The sequence below is a fragment of the Sus scrofa genome, chromosome 10, assembly GCF_054392235.1.
Source record: "Sus scrofa isolate SSC_HxYL_T2T_F1_AM1 chromosome 10, Sscrofa_HxYL_maternal_Yorkshire_Landrace_v2.0, whole genome shotgun sequence".
NCBI lineage: Eukaryota > Metazoa > Chordata > Mammalia > Artiodactyla > Suidae > Sus > Sus scrofa.
In genome coordinates, this window is record NC_139392.1 from 19366154 (window position 1) to 19378183 (window position 12030).

A 12030-nucleotide genomic window follows, 5' to 3' on the forward strand; every position below is an offset into this window, starting at 1 on the left:
TGGCTGACTCAGGGGCTGGGAGACGCTGTCTCCCCAGGACGTAAGTGCAGGCACTACTAATTCATCTTTATATCCTGGACAATGAAGTTTGCGAGAGGGTAGGAAGAAAGGAAAGAGGGTGTGGTGGCTGCGGAGAAGAAGAGGGATGCAGGGTAGGGAGATGATACAGGAACACAGCTACACTCACCTTTCATCTGTAAGTACAAGGCAGAAAAGTTAACCATGATGGAGCCTCGATGCCTGGTAAATCCAACCAAACACCTACTTATTACCTATTTAATGGTTTGGTTTTGTTCAATGTCATTAAACATTTACATTTAAGATTCTAACAGCTGTACATTTACCTTAGTCTGGTTGTAAAAATCATACTGTTAACTACAGTGGTAGACAATAACAAACTCACAGTTTTAGAAAATACTGGTCAGTGAAGCCATAACATACTTCAGCATTCTTTAATTTCCAGATGGAATAGAGGGGGACACAGGCAGGCTGGGGTCAACATGAAATGAGTTGGAAATGGAATAACATTGAAGTTTGGTGATGGAGTGGTTTTAAAAAGAGACTCCATAAAATTTCCACCTAAAATTAACTTTTAGATCTATGAAGAAAATGTCATCGGACTTCCCACTGGGCTCAGGAGAAACGAATCCATGAGCTGTGGTGTAGGTCGCAGACATAGTTTGGATCTGGCGTTGCTGTGGCTCTGGCCTAGGCCAGCGGCTATAGTTCCCTAGCCTGGGAACCTACATACACGATGGGTGTGGCCCTAAAAAGACAAAAAAAAAAAAAAAAAAATAGAGCATCATAAATAAGTTGATTGTTTTTTTATTTTTTATTGAACTACAGTTGATAAGTTGATAGGTTTTTAAAAGCTTTTTCGAAAGTTTGATTTCCTTACTTTAGGAAAATGAAGATATACCTAAGTTTAGAATCAAAGTACACATAAATAAATTGCTTTAAATAAATGCTTTTTTGCTATATTTCAAGAGAAAACTGGTATTTCGGGGGCACTTATTTAACAGTGAAAAGGAAAATATCTCTTTCTAGATTAAAAAAAAGCATAAGGATAATTACAGGAAATCAATCAAATTCACCAAGTTGTACCACATATAACTTAAAGTTCCTTAAGTTTCTATTCTCTGCCTTATTTCCAAGTTTCTACTCCCTTTACTCACTTTGAACTTTCCGTATTCCCCAGAGCTCTGTCCTCCCGCTCTTCCTGCAAGCATGTCTGTCCCTTTAGGACCAGTGCACCTGGGTCTGAATCCTGATCCCAGGACTTCGGAGGTGTGGAATCTTGAGACATAACCTCCTTGCACCTCAGCTTACTCATCTTTTAAAAAGAAAGATAACATAGGACCAACCTCTCAGGTTGCTACGAGGACTGAGTTAATATATATCAAATGATGAGAATGCTGCCTGGCACATAGTAAATGACCCCAAAGTGCAACCTCCGGCAGACCTGTACAACTTATGAGCCAAACCAGGGCCCTTCTGAGATGTAAAGAGGAGACTATTAATAAATCCCACTGGAGCCACAGGCATAAACCAGAACTGTCCTAGGCAAAATGGGACAGAGCCATCAAAATTGTACAGTAGACGATGAACTATAAAATACTGCTGGTATGTAACCATTTCTGCCCTACAAATATCATCGCTAACCTAAGACTGTTCACGTCCTGTTAACAGGAAACCTACTTAAACACTATTTTCTCTGAAAGTGGTTTCCATGAGGGAGGGAAAGGAGCTAGAATAGGTCAACAAATTTCAGCAATGCCAAATTATGCAAAGTTAAACAAGTTTCTTTACCCTCCAGCCTACCCAAAAGTCCCTGGTATACTAATGCCTTGTTTCAATTAATTTTATTTTGCAACTACAAAGCTATTATAAAACAAAAATTAAGAGAACCACTGGCTTTTTTTCTTAATATAACATATGTTCTTTATCTCCACACAATGTTCTTTTCCTTAGTACCTAGCTCATAATGAGGACTAAATAAATATTTGTTAAATGAAAGAATGAATACTAAAAAAAAAAAAAAAAAAAAAAAAAAAAAAAAAATTCCTCATAAATTGTTTCAGGAACTAGCATGAAATCAGAAAAAAAATTCTAGTTTGGGATTTTGGATGAGCTTCAGATTTTGTTTTTTTTTTTTTTCCCACAAGAAGGATAAAAACTGCATTGGATTTTCCGATGGATTTGCCCTCTACTAAATGTGGCTTGCTGATTATGAGGAAAAATACTCCTAGAAGGTAAAAATAACAATAGTAGAGCTAAGGTATATGAAAAATACTTACTTAAAGCATAAAGTATTGATCTTTACAATAATCTTAAGGGATATACAGCTTGACTGCAGGAAACGTAATAGATCCCAACTCCACAAAACTTATTTCCAACTGCCTAGTCAGGATTTTCTTTTTTTTTTTTTTTTTTTTTTGGTCTTTTTAGGGCCACACCCATGGCTGCACCTGAGGCATATGGAGGTTGCCAGGCCAGGGCTCTAATCGGAGCTGCAGCTGCTGGCCTACATCACACCCAAGCAACTTGGGATCCGAGCCGTGTCTGCGACCTATACCACAGTTCATGGCAACGCCGGATCGTTAACCCACTGAGCAAGGGCAGGGATCGAACCCGCAACCTCATGGTTCCTAGTCGGATTCGTTAACCACTGCGCCACGATGGGAACTCCTGGAGCTGTAAGGGACTTTAAAGAAACGAATCAAAGTAAAGTTTTACTGGGCACCAATCAAATGCATTTCTATCCCTAAACTTCAAATCGGGTGGCAGTATCACCTTTATCACGATTGCCATTCTTCCCACAAGAAGACAAGGTTCAGCAATTGGTCCGAGTTAACACAGCTGGTGGGTGGAGAAGCTGGAATTCAAACACATATCTGCCTAACATAAAAACCAGAATCAGTAATTTTCTTTACGTTAGTATTAAGACTCCTCCTATTTTACATTTTTCTGTAACCCAAATTACTCTATTAAAAACAGTAGAAATTGAGAGTTTCACAAGATCTCTAACCCATTTATCTACTTTACAGTCTAAGTGGTGTCAAGTGGTTTTTATGTGTTGTTCACACAGTTGGTTACTCAAAGAGTTAAGATTAAAACCCAGGACTTCTGCTTAGAGTCACATCCAATTCTTTTCGGCAACACTACAGATTCGTGCTTCTCTGTAAGAATTAGAGTACTATGTATTACTTATCGAGCAATTACATGAGCCCAGCACTGTATTGAGTACTGTGTATAATTATCTTGAGTCATCCCAACAATCTTTTGTTTTGTTTTTTGTCTTTTTAGGGCCGCACCTGAGGCATATACAGGTTCTCAGGCTAGGGGTCCAATTGGAGCTCTGGCCACAGGCCTATGCCACAGCCTCAGCAACACCAGATCCTTAACCCACTGAGCGAGGCCAGGGATTGAACTTGCAATCTCATGGTTCCTAGCTGGATTCATTTCTGCCGTGCCACGATGTGAACTCCCCAACAATCTTAAAAGTCCAGATATGACTCCAAAGTCAGCTACGCTTTGTCTTCCATCACACTGTTTTCATAACCCCAACTAGAAACCAACCTGGGGAGTTCCTGTCATGGTGCAGTGGTTAACAAATCCGAATAGGAACCACGAGGTTGCAGGTTCCATCCCTGGCCTCGCTCAGGGGGTTAAGGATCTGGTGTTGCTTAGTGAGCTGTGCTGTAGGTCGCAGACGCAGCTCGGATCCTGCATTGCTGTGGCTCTGGCGTAGGCCAGCGGCTACAGCTCTGATTAGACCAGTAGCCTGGGAACCTCCATATGCCATGGGAGCGGCCCTGGAAAAGGTAAAAAGACAAAAAAAAATAAAAAGAAAGAAAAAAGAAAAAGAAACCAACCTGTAAGTGTGTGTACTGTGATGGCTGTTTTGTTTCTGTTTTTGCTGCTACTGAAATTAACCCATGTACAGCTGCTCTATTTTTCAGAAAGCCTAAAAATACTGTGATGTAGCATGGAAAATACTTTTACTTATTAAAAGAAAAGGCTTCTACAGTATCTTCATGAACTCATAAACTAAGAAAGTTAAGACTCATTGATATAAGTAATCAAAGGCTGACTTGCCTCCTAAAGAAACTGACACAAGGCATTCAGGAGACTACTTGGTTTGTTATAGAAAAAACAGGTACACACACCACACGCACACACATAGAAAGAAATGTGCCAGATTTTTGACCCACGACCCCTTCAATTCACAGTCACTGTGACTTTCAAGAAATAATCACATAACCCGGACTCTGTACAATCCGCATATCTCTGCCTACCCTGATAAGAAGGGACCGGGGCAGGGGGACACACAAGCAAGCTACTCTGGAATCTACTACATGGCGGGTGGGGAAAGCCTATCTTCCTTTTGGAGAGTAAGGCACCATGATACTGCCCTGGGGCTTCCAATAACCACATGCCTCCTGCAGAGCAGAAGCCTGCTTGAAAATGAACACATCACAGATGGAAACAGCAGAAGGGAAGAGAAGAAAGAATGCCTGAAATCAGTCCACTGTGGATTCCCCATGTATATAATGTAATAAATCCATCCTCTCTTTTTATATTTTCTTCACTGATTAAGCTTCTGTTGGGTTATTGTTTAAAATTTGGAAGGTCCTCATTATTCTCAAAGAGAAAAGTCCTTGGTTTAAAAAAATACTGCAAAATTTTAAACATTTAGGGAGTTACCATTGTGGCACAGCAGAAACAAATCCAACTAGTATCCGTAACGATGCAGGTTCGATTCCTGACCTTGCTCAGTGGGCCAGGGATCTGGCGTTGCTGTGAGCTGTGGTGTAGGTTGCAGATGCAGCTTGGATCCCACGTTCCTGTGGCTGTGACAAAGGCTAGCAGCTGAAACTCCAATTCAACCCCTAGCCTGAGAACTTACATATGCCGTGGGTATGGCCCTAAAAAGCAAAAATAGTAAGTACGTTGATAAGAGTACAGAGCCATACTGTATCGAATATTTATTTACTTTAAATTCTTTTATACAAATTAAACAGTAACTTTGCTTACAAGGTTACAAACAAGGTTAAATGGTGAAACTAAATGTAAATTAAGCACCTTTCTTCCCCATTTTACACACAAAATTCTAGTCTTAGTAGTAATTACTGATCAGATAACTTTCTCCAATATTTAACAAAACATACATTAGTGAATATTCTTGACTTTACATCTTCTTCCAACAACATACAGTCATCCCATGATTCTAACCAATTGAGATCTTTGAAATCAGAGGTCTGATTTTCCCTCTGTGTTCACGCACTCCCCTACCCCCACTGCATGGCTTGCTTCTCATGTTGGCAACGTTCTCTTCCCAGCCCTCCAATTTCAACTTGTCACTGGATCACTTACCTATCACTGCATAACAGATTACTACAAAACGTAGAGCTTTAAAACAACAGTAAGACTTTATTATCTCAGTTTCTGTGGGTCAGGAATGCGGGACCGATGGTACAAAACGCAGAAGAAAACTACAATACTGCTGCTCAAAAGGAATAGAGCAGGAGGTGGATAGGAGTCACTGGCCCATAGCAATTCTGAAATCCAGTGCAATACAGGCAATTCCTGAGTAGAATTCGAGTGCTGCTTCTGACCTCTAGGCTCCTGGTTCTGCTTTAACTCATCCTTTCTTTTTCCATAAAGGGTAGCCCATGTTTGCAGCTACATGGTTTTTTCAACATGCTTCCCACCTGCAGAGGTTCAGGGCTCCAAAGGCTGCTGTTCAGGGTACTGTCTCTGTCCAAGCCTAGTCCAAGCTGATAATGTTTCTGTCAACTGAACTCTCATTGAAAGAAAGGAGAAGAGAGTAGACAGGAGAGAAGAAATTTTGTGGGTATCCTGAGAACCTTACTACGGTTTATTCCACCATGAGAGACAAAGGCTGCACCCATGAATCTCTTCAGGACAAGCCCTTCCGTACCTTGGGCCTCTGCTGAGACTGCTGAGGGACAACTGTCTAAATGTTTTTAGAACCCCCACTGTTTGATTAAAGAGTTCTTTGAGAAAACACACTGGATCTTTGAAACTGAGTCACATCCTCAGTTTCATTTGTAGACCATGTTCCCTGGGAGTGTCCTGAATCTGCCCTTCCCCAGAATCTAGTTCTTAATTGTAGCAACACTGCTCAAATGACAAGGCTACGAATTCTCAAACTCAACACTGCTGCACTCCTTTTTACATTTTATATACACATTTTATTTGTGAGCACCAAGAAGAAACCCAAAGTGTCTTTAACATTCTGCTTATAAATCTCCTGACCTGGAGCCCCTCGTTCATTGTGTACGTTCTTCTACTTCCCATTTTACCACAGGTGACAGAGATGCCAAATTTTTAGCCCTACAAAACAAGAATCTCCTTCCTCAAATCACTGACAGCTATTTTTCTCACTCTTCTCTAAGCTCTTGCCCACAGTCTTCTTGAAGGCCATTAAACATCTACTAGCAGTTTATTCAAGGCTCTTCAGGTTTATGACTCAAAATCTTTCTAGACTGTGTCCACTGCTGAGTTCCAAAGACATGCTCCATTTAAGGTTGTTGTTACAGCAACAAAACCACTCTGATACCAAAATCTGTACTATCAATTTCTACGTAACAAATTACCCCAGGAGTTAGCATTTCAAATACACTGAACTTCTACTGCACATTTCAATGGGGCAGGAGAGGCTTAATCAGGTGGTTCTGGACCAGGATTTCTGCTGAGATCGCAGGCCACATACTTACTGACCACAGCTGTAATCATCAAAAAAGGCTTTGCTGGAGTTGGGTTTACTCCCATGATGGCTGACCCACACGGCTGACATGTTCATAGTGGCTCTTGGCTTATAGGTCCATGTTATTACTACAAAAAGGAGCTTAATGGTCACTCCGCCTTTTCAAGTCTCTGGATGATGCTTTTCCAAGTTATGCACAGGCTGAACTGCTTTCTGAATTAGCATATCAACAGTTTATCTGATATGATATGTTTTAAATTACAAAATTTAAGCAGTGCACAATCTCATTACAATTTTATGAGTAACCAGCTGAAACCGTTTTTACAACATATAAAAAACTCAGTAGTGATTAGCAAAAGCTGAAGGAAGTCTCAGTCAAAAGGGGCTATCTAGTCATCTTCCATTAGCACCCGAAACCAAAGATTCAGCATCCTGTCGATACCATAAGGGGGTCGACACCACACCTATGTCTCTGAGACTACCTCTGGCCCTACTGCCACACTTATGATTCACCTTGTGAATGGAGATTTAGATTCCATAAACTAAAGATAAAAAGAAAGGAGAGATGGCTAAAATGTGGGGTATATTAAAAGAAAACTACAAAAGTACATACAAGTAAAAGCAAAGGCAGAACTAAAATACCCACTGTGTTGAAGGAACAGAAACTTAAATCAGTGAAACAGAAGGCCAACTACAAAAATTCAATGGGGAGGAGTTCCCGTTGTGGCTCAGCAATAACGAAACTGACCAGCATCCATGAGGACGTGGGTTCTATCGTGGCCTTGCTCAGTAGACCATGTTTCCCTGAGAGGATCCAGCGTTGCCCGTGAGCTGTAGTGCAGGCCATAGACACAGCTCGGATCCTGCGCTGCTGTGGCTGTGGTGTAGGCTGGCAGCTGCAGCTCCGATTCGGCCCCTAGTCTGGGCATTTTCATATGCTACAGATGTGGCCATTAAAAACAGAGAGAGGGATGGACTCTTTCTCTTCCTCTTAAATCTAGACTGGCCTTCTGATTTGTTTGACCAATAAAATGTATTAGAACAAATGCTGTACCAGGTCTGGATCTAGTCTTTAGAAGGGCTGGTAGCTTCGATTCTCAGAAGCCAATCATATGCTCTGAAGTTCAGACTGTCCTGCTGAAGAAAGGCAACTGGGAGAAGAACCAAGGCACTCCCAGTCAACAATCGGCACCAAGGACCCAAACATGGGAGCAAGACCTTCTGGGATTGCCCACCTCAGCCTCGTGTCCCTCCAAATGCAGCCAAATGAGTGACCCAGTTGTGAGATCACCAGAAGAACCACCAAATCAAACCACAGAATCACAAAAAATAATACATCACTGTTTTCGGCCACTAAGTGCTAGGTGATCTATTTTATAGCAGTAGGTAACCGATGTAGCTATATTGACCTAAAACAACAAAATACTGTCAAATTATATGGCTACACGTCTTGTACATATCTACATATAAGATACATACATCCCAAGTTCCTTGCTAGAAAATATTATCTGATTAAACTGTTTGAAAACCCACCTTATTTCAAAAGCCTAGTTGAAAATAACAGCTAAAATTCTATTACTTATTTGAAAAAATATTCTAAATCCTATCCTAGGATTAAGTCAGGCAGAGAAGATTGGATAATAGATAACATTTAATATTACATCTTCCCCCTTTACTGACATCTACTCTGAGATATTTTAAGAAAATTTCACTGTATAATTTCTCTGCTTCCTTCCTTTGAGGACTTACTACGTACTAGACATTGGAATGGAAAAGACGAGGAAACTATGAAGTGGAATTGAGGGCATGTAAAAATTGTATCACTCCTCTCCCTTTTCTAGGAACTCAATCCCTGCCTTATATGTGCTCTCAAAGCCCTTTGGACAAATCTCTATTTTGAAATAATAATAATAGTAATAGCAGCTAACATTTATCAAGAACATCCTTTGTGCTCGGTGTTAATTCAAAGCCTTTCACTTGACTTAACGCACTTAATCCTCACAGCAAGTCTCATGAGGTGGGCAAGAACTATCTCTATCCCCATGCTACAGATAGGGAGGAAACGGACTCTTTTTTCTTTCTTTTCTATTTTTTGTCTTTTTAGGGCCGCACTCAGCATATGAAGGTTCCCAGGCTGGGGTCAAATCCGAGCTATACCCTCTGGCCTACGCCACAGCCACATTAACGCCAGATTCCAGCCGCGTCTGCGATTTACACCACAGCTCACGGCAACGCCAGATTCTTAGCCCATGAACGAGGGCAGGGATTGAACCCACAACCCCATGGTTCCTAGTCGGGTTCGTTTCCACTGCGCCACAACAGGAACTCCGAAAATTGACTCATTTTTAAAAAGTCTTTTTCTCCCACTAGACTCTAGAGTCCATGCGGGCAGGTCATTTGCAGCCTCATATCCTTCCCAGTAGCCAGCACATACTTCTCCATAACTGAATAAAGAAATTCATTAGCCAACTAAGTAGAAATAAATATGCTCACTTATCTTACAGAAACAATTTTCTACTCCTCAAAAGCATAAAGGAGTCACACCTTTCAAGACTATAAGAAAAAAAAAAAACGCTTGGGGCTAAATATCTCTGGAAAACTTGTAAGAAAAATTAACAAAAAAATAGAAACATCAATTCATTGATAAGCACAACTATTAAGATCTAACCTTTTACAAACAAGCCTAATTAGTCGTAATATATTTTCATTCAGTGCCATTTTTATGCTTAAACCATAAACACCACACTGAAAGCTACACACATTTACATTTTTAAAGTGTTTTTAAAGAAGTCAGTGACAGACGGATAAGAAAATAAATGGTATGCTCGTTAAAACTTATGAATGAGAAAACTCCCAGTAAGTATAGGACCTAGAAACACTTTGAAAGATGTGATCTGGGTCTTTCTGGCTGACCCCGTATCATTTAGGTTGGAAGAGTTGGAATTATCAGCTATAAAACCTGTGACTACCAATTTCACTGCACATTCTGACTTAAAAACAAAAATGAGAACCTTTACAGAAATGACTTGATACACTAAAAACTCACAATCCTCAGCAAACTGGCCAGAAAATGAAATTCGAATTCTGCAAGGAGAATCGAGTCACACCAAGGATCATTTTACACACATATCTCCTAATTCACTAGCATCACAAAATAATAAACTGTTTCTAAGAAGGGAGCCCAAGCCCAGTACTCCTACAAACAAATAAACCGGCTGTATTTTAGAATCATCTTCACAGGGGTAAGTTTTAGAGAATGCCACGTGCCAAATTTTCACTGTGGCCTCTATATAGACTGTTGTGTCTGCCAGAATTCTGACTGAGAAATGAAGTACAAACATTATAATTTCGGTTACTAATAAGGTCAGGTGGGGGAAGTGGACTGGGGGTTTAGGATTAGCCTATGCACAAAGTGATATATGGAATAACTGTCGCACAGCACAGGGAGCTCTCCCCAATATTCTGTGATGGTCTATATGGAAAAAGAATCTGAAAAAGAATGGATGTGTAAGAGTTCCCATTGTGGCTCAGCAGGTTAAGAACCCAACATAGGGGAGTTCCCGTTGTGGCACAGTGGTTAACAAATCCGACTAGGAACCATGAGGTTGCGGGTTCGATCCCTGGCCTTGCTCAGTGGGTTAAGGATCTGGCATTGCCACGATCTGTGATGTAGGTCGCAGACAGCAGCTCGGATCTGGGGTTGCTGTGGCTGTGGTGTAGGCCGAGGTTACAGCTCCAATTCAACCCCTAGCCTGGGAACCTCCATATGCTGCAGGTGCAGCCCTCAGAAATAAATAAATAAATAAATAGAATTTTAAAGACAAGAAAACTCCTTTTTGTGGTACACACTGGTGGTTCAGGAACACAGCACCAATTTCTAATCCCCTTTAGCCAGGCCACCTCCCAGAAGAGACTGAAAGCCAGCTTGGAGCCTTGAAGCAACAAGTATAGGAAGGAAAAGTCAACAAACAAAAGGTAAAGAAACAGAGAGAGCTTGAATCTTTGGTGATTTTATCCTGATCTGATAAACAACCAGCCACTGCCCACCTTTACCCTCTTAAGTGAAAAAATAAACCTGTGTTTGTTTATTACTGTTGGCGAGGTTTTCGGCCATTTTTAAGGGAATGCTTGCTTTACTAACACATTTACATACAGAGAGATAACGTGGGTCTCTTAACTCCTTTAATTTAAAAAAAGAGTGCTCGCATAAATAAAAAAGTCATACTGATGCCAAATGTATGACAAATTAAATGCAGAAGGTCCTACATATTTTCCCTTAATATTTTTTCTGATTATAAAAGCAACTATTCACTTTAGAAATTTTACAAAACATAGAAATATATAATGAAGAAAAAACCCACCATCCAGAGATAATCACTTTTAGTACTTTTGGTACATTTCCTTCCAATTGATTTTTATACATATCTCAATATATAAAACTATACTTTTTTATTTTCATAAATTGGGATCATGTAGGATATAGTTTATTATTTATAATATACGTACAAAGTAGCAATAATTCAGTAACATAACAAGGAATATAAGGCTTAAAGATAAAAGTGTCTCAGAGTTCCCATCATGGCGCAGCAGGAACAAATCTGGTAGGAACCATGAGTTTACAGATCCCTGGCCTCACTCAGTGGGTTAATACAGTTCTGATTGGACCCCCTAGTCTGGGAACCTCCATATGCTGTGGGTGCAGTCTTAAAAAGCGAAAATAAAAATAAAAAAAAATAAAACTATCTCTTCCACCATTCTCTCTCCCACCCCCCCCTTCCCACCCCCCCCCCACAACCATTCCACTTGTCAAAAATAGCCTCTTTAAATACCGCTGGAATTACGGCTCTGTTTTTCAGTTGATCACCTGTGACCATGTCAGCTAACTTCCCATTATTAAGGTGAGAAATTGTTCTTCACTTTTCTTCCCAATTTTCACTACTTTTATTTTCCTTTTTAGTTTTTCTATTGGTTGATATAATAACATTAAAAAAATATACTTAAGCCTCTATTTCTTGACACATGAAATTTAGAATTAGTATTCTTATAAGGCAAATGTTTTTAGTCAAAAAGTTCAATCACAAGATTAAAATACAACCATTATTTGGCCTTACCCAATCCTGGGGTTGTGGGGGGGAGGGGAGGGGAATGTATGTAGTTGTTGCTCTACCACTAACTCATTTAAGAAAAAGTGTTGGAAAAGAGAACAGTATCATAACAGAATAAATACAGAAAAAATGAATTTCTAAAAATGGTTAAAAACATAAAAAGATATAAATATTTAAATTATAAAAGATGAA

At 40.0% G+C, this 12030-nt stretch overlaps 1 protein-coding gene and 1 long non-coding RNA gene across 10 annotated transcripts in view; both read right to left on the reverse strand.

The window, feature by feature from the left end:
• The window catches only part of AKT3 (AKT serine/threonine kinase 3), a 301843-nt gene that overhangs the window by 266821 nt on the left and 22992 nt on the right, over positions 1-12030 (reverse strand). The gene's annotated exons all lie outside the window — the stretch shown is intronic.
• Positions 2411-8929, reverse strand: LOC146398844 (uncharacterized). Its single transcript, XR_014817485.1, has 2 exons — positions 3764-8929; positions 2411-2516 (listed from the first exon to the last, which is right to left on the reverse strand). It is a non-coding gene; the product is annotated as an uncharacterized LOC146398844 (long non-coding RNA).